Source organism: Chaetura pelagica, unplaced genomic scaffold (genome assembly GCF_000747805.2).
Source record: "Chaetura pelagica isolate M959 unplaced genomic scaffold, ChaPel_1.0 scaffold135, whole genome shotgun sequence".
Classification (NCBI taxonomy): domain Eukaryota; kingdom Metazoa; phylum Chordata; class Aves; order Apodiformes; family Apodidae; genus Chaetura; species Chaetura pelagica.
Window position 1 is genome coordinate 2220306 of NW_009953649.1, and position 5686 is coordinate 2225991.

Here is a 5686-nt window from a genome sequence, read left to right on the forward strand (position 1 = left end):
AGCAGGACTAAGTAGCTCCCCAGTTCTGCTAAACTGTTCACCTATCCACTGATGAGCCCAGCAAAGAAAAACTGCCTTTTTCCCTCCCCATGCTATTTTGAGCAGTACCTTCCCTTGTATATTTAGCTATTATCCTGTTATCCAAACACTTACCCATGCACCAGGTCACCAGCAAATACTAAAAAAGTTCTATGGACCCTGCTTTTCAGCCAAACCACAAACCTGATGGATTACTCCATATTGCTAATTGAACTGCAGGCCAACTCTAGGTCACTTTTCACTGAGGATTTCCTTACACTGAACAGCCTGAATTACATGCAGTATGGCTAGTATAGATATTGCCAGCACTTCTTTCAAGAGTATAACAATGTCTTTGGTCTACACTTAAGACTGGTAACCACATTGTAAACATTACAAGTTTATGAATCTCTACCCACAAAACACCCCTCCTAAGCAGGATCTCATTCCTCTAGGAGCAACAAGCACTTAAATTTTATTGCCAGTGTCTACCTCCTTCTTATGTGTCAACACTCTCCCACAGAATTTTTGTATCCTTATTGCTTGGAAAAAAAATTTAAAAGAATCAGACTCTAAGCACCATATTCACCTACCGCAACCTGCCTCATCAATGACTTACATACTGATTTCCACACCTATTAGCCCTTCCTTTCCTTCCTCACCTATACCTGCAAGTCCTTGTTACATGTGAGACTAGGAAGGTCCCACTACACATGTCTAGCAAATGGGGATCGGAAAAAATGTCAAGAGATGCCATGGCCCCTAAGGCCAACCTTCACTAAAAAAGAGGACTGCACAGTTTTATAGTTAAAACTTGCACCTTGTAGTCAGGAAGAAAAGAAAAATGAAAACCCCAAGTAAAATAAAACCAAATGTGTATGATTCTTTAAGAAGCTACAGTACAAAATACATTTAGACATTAAACAGCAAGAAATAATGAAATAGTCTTCCTCTCTATCTAACCCAAATACACTTCTTTTAATGTTTACATGGAGTCAAATATCAGACTGCCTGAACACACTTTTGACTTGAAATTCAGAGTAACTCAGAAAGGTATAAAAATATAGAAACAAGAACATTCTACCAAGGTCCCATGTCTCATTGCAAAAGAGAGTAAGGGGAGAAATAACAGCTTACACTAACAAACATCACTGATGTTTTAAATGAGTATTTTTTAAATGTGTAAGACCTAGATTGTGGGAACAGGATTATTAAAATACTCCTAGCAGAATTTCATTTTTCTAACACATTACTCAGCTTTTTCATGACTATTTTGAACCATTTCAACAGTCCTTCTAGTACCTCTACTTAAAACAGAACTGTCTTCTTATCAAAACTGTCACTACCATCCACCTACTAAACACATTTCTGAAGTTCAGCTAATCAACATAGTTTTAGGTCTCATCCTTAAACCTCCTAAACAGTAACACTCCTATTTAATTATTTGTCAAATCTCTACTTTGAGCTGTTTTGAATGCAAACAATATGAGAGAGGATATAAATCTAATTTCATCACATAAAAATGAAAAAAAAATCATAATTACAAATAAGCATGACTATGAGCTCTCCTGCAAACACACTATTGGACTGGACTAGACCAGAAGACTTGCATAAAATATTACAGCAATGACCATCATCAGAGGAAGATGGTAACCTCTGAAACAGTTGGAAGAAATAATCTGTTCCTAGTGAAAATCCATTTTAAGTGAGTATACCTGGAAGCAAATCGTACCTTGAAACACAAGTTGGCATTTTTTCTTCCTCTGAATTAATTGTAAATACTCATTTCCAGAAATAAGCTTTAATTTAACATGTTTTATACTGTCTTTTTAAGTCCTTGCCCGAGTAACAATCTATTATAATGAAGTATGCACATATTAAAAATGTGAAGAAGTTTAATATGTCAATATTTTCTAAGAAATGATTAGCAGATACATAATTGCTTTTTCAAAGAAAATTAGCTAGGGTTGTACTTTTTTCATGTTGCACAAATACTTTTTTTTTGTGAATTGGTTTATTTCTTGCTAGGTCAGCTATGCTAATGTGCACATTAAGGGATCCCCCTATAAAGTGATTTGACATAATTTGGGTTTAAATTCATTGTTGTGTTTGCTTTTTTTTCCTTCCCTAGAAAATTCATTAAAAACAAAGCCACTTTCCTTTACTGTGGGCTGTTCCATGGATTCTACCAAAGCATAGCAGACTACTCCACAGCTCAGCACTATATTGGCAAATCTCATAGATTAGCACCTGAAAAATGAGGTTTCTCAGATCACTATAAATAATTCCTCGGGATTGTGGTTTCACTAGAGAAAAATCTATCACAACAGTTACCAAGTTCACCTCAAGCTACTGTTACAGTAGACAGTTCGAAATTTGTATTCTCTGCACAGCACATGAACAACAGAAATCTGGATCCAAAAGCTTTGAAATTTGTAAAAAGGGTTTCAGTTCTTTCTTACTGGAGATTATGTACAGGTGAAGAAAGAAAGCCATTTCTAACATGGTTGAGAAGGCATTTTGAATTATTTCAAAGCTTATTCTCAAGGACCCATCCAACCATTTAAGAGCAAAACTTTTAATGTACTCTCCTGTCCATACAGTCATTCCAAAACCTCTAAACGCTTTACAGCATCAGAAGTTAGCCTTCAGGTTAAGAAGAGAGGTTAAGTCACTTCCAGAATCAAATTTGTCTTATAAAGTGTAAATTAAAAGGTCACAAGAAGAAAATCTAAACATGTTATTTTTTCTCATTTTTATTCCCTGACAAGGACAGTGACAGTGCAATTAATTGCTATAAAACAAGCAATTATTTTTTAGGTATTCATATGAATCTGAAAATAAGGGCTCTATACATTAAGTTACCCTGGGAATATATGTGCAGATAAAAACCAATATGCCTGAATTCCATGTGTATCTTAAATACAGCCCTTAATGAAACTCCAACTTTTAAAACTCAGAATTTTATCAATTTATCTTGATGAGGCATTTTCTCCACCTCAGAAGCAAGTATACACTTTGCATGTGTCTTGCACCACCTGTTTCATGGCAACTGTAAGCTGTCATATGGAAATGAAGTAGAAAAAGTGAATATTGAACTATAACTCAGTCATGATATTTTTATTTATGGACTCCATAGTAACTCTAAATTCTGTCTGTATTGAGATTCCAGTCTTAGCATCCTTCATGTCAACTTGACTCTGGTAATCAATTCTCTCCACCTTTAAGCAGATTCATTTGCTTCTTTTCTATGCAACTGCTTCCATTTGACAGCTTCCTAATGCATGAAAAAAATGTATCATTACTTCAGGGAAAGTTCAAGTAGCAAGTATTAATCTTCACATCTCCAACTCTGACTGTATTATTTTTTTTCCCCCACAGATTAAAAACATGAGAAAGCTGCAAAGTCTATTCCGCATTTTTTCCTTCTGCACCCTCAAATTCTACTACGGCTGCAACATAAAGCTTTCATAAAGATAATCATCTATGCACTCTTTGAAGTCTACTGTTAAAGGAAGGTAATGTTAGTTTGAAAAGCATGCACTATGTCTAGTGTGACTACCCTGGAATTCAGAGAAAGTAACTTAGACAAAAAAATGTCAATCAGAAAATGAGGCAGGAAAACATGGACCCATCTGACCAGCCGTTATTAAAAAGTAGTTTGAAAAGAGTAACATAATCTGCACAGAGTATTTGTTTAATTAAGCTTGTTCTTTTTCTCTTCAATTCGCTTGATTACATCTCCTTCCAAATCTGTTTTTGACTGGTGACTGACAAATGGAAAAAATTCAAAGCCTTCCAAAATGAAGTGATAATTTTAAACAGTCAGTGTAAATTTAAGTAGATGCTACAGTCTCCCACAGATCTTCACAATGCACTCTAGTATAAGAGAGTATGAAATATCCCACTGAGACAGATGAATGGTTGTTTTAGCTCAGTTCTGTCTGCACAACAGGGGCAAAAAAGCAATATTCAGGAACAACATGTAAGCTTGAGCCTTGTTATAGTTAGTTTCTCTCATTTTCTCAGTATTTACAACTGTGTGATCAAGGAAATTACTGAGCAGATCCCCATCTATTCTCTTTACAGACCTCTCTCTTTTTACTGTTGACAATGTATTAATCAAATTCCTTCTCTTCACCTGCTGAAATCATCTGCTTCTGAAATACTCTGCATCAAAAGATTCCAGAAGTTTACTACTATGTGCATTCAAAAGTAATAATAAAAAAAAAAGCAAAATCTTCCTCAGACTCGCTCTTTAGTTCATTCATTAGTTGTGCTCTAGGCTTTGAGTGCTACGTAGTTCTAAGGTTGCAGGATTTGGTAACAGTTATGCATTCAGCATCTTAATGAATTTTAACTTCACTCAAATCCTCCTAAAACCTTCATCTCTCCAAACTGCTAAGACTCAGTCTTTTAAGTCCTTCCTTGAAAGGCAAGAGTTGTCATCTTGATTAAAAAAAATTTTTAAAAAAATATCTTGCTATCTTCTGTGAGATCAATATATCCCCCCGAAATACGGGGACCATAGCACCCATACTCAAGAGAAGGGCTCACCATGGCTTTACACAGGAACAAAATGACACTATTCTCATGTTCTCAGTATCTTTCTGATGATAACCAACACCTCTAAAGGCTTTTCTGGCTGCTACTGAACATTAAGCCAATAGTTTTAGTTAACTGCAATGAATCCAGGATGTCTTCTGAATTTTAATGAGGGTTCTGAGTACAGTACCTGTAAGCATTACCAGGCCTATTATATACCACAAGACCGCATACTGAAACTTTAATGATCTATTCCTACCCCTCATTCCCACCTATGCTTTTCCTTCTCCATTTTTAGCAAGAAATATTTGCCAATGCCTTCCTACTTCCTAATTTGCTGAGTAGGAGATAGCTTGGTAAAAGCTGCAATACAGCCAGAATCAAATAGTCAACAAAGTCCTTAGTACCTCAAAGTCAGAAAAGTGTGAAGCTTGTGAAACAAAGGCTGTTGTACATACTGGTTATGACCATGGTAACAAGTATGGTAACAAGCACCTGAAAGCATTAGTTTATGTCTACCCCTCTGCTTTAATTTTACTCACTACTCTACACACAGAACTGTCGAGGATTCTAAAAAGAGCTGGCTCCAGAGCAGTTCATAAAGCTCCCATTTTTGTATCTGACCTCAGTCAAAATAATATCAAAGTCTTCCTTGAACAAGCTGCCCTCTAAAAAAACCTGTAGATATTCAGGGAACTTGCCAGTAACTTACGGCGAACAGCAGCAGTAAAACAGACATGAATGACAAGTTCATTCAAAAGCTTCAAGAAGCTCTACAACAGTTGATTCTGGGCCAAAGGGGACTACCCTGTAGCCTAAGTATACAGAAGCCCATCTCAAAACCTCCTGGCTCTGAATACACTCTCAATAGCATGAAACCACACTCCAGTGAGGCCTGAAGCTGCAGAGCTCTAAGACTTCTGGCTCTACCACTGAAAACCACAGTCCAGCATGACTGGCTGCTTCAGAGCTGTCAGTCCAAACTCTGGAGTCATTAGCCCCATGGTAGTTTCACTGAATTCAGGTAAGATTCACTTTACACTCACTAAGCCCTTACTTCATTTAAAACTCTTCCCTTAAATGATACAGACATATGATGAAACATGAATAATAATTTCTAGAG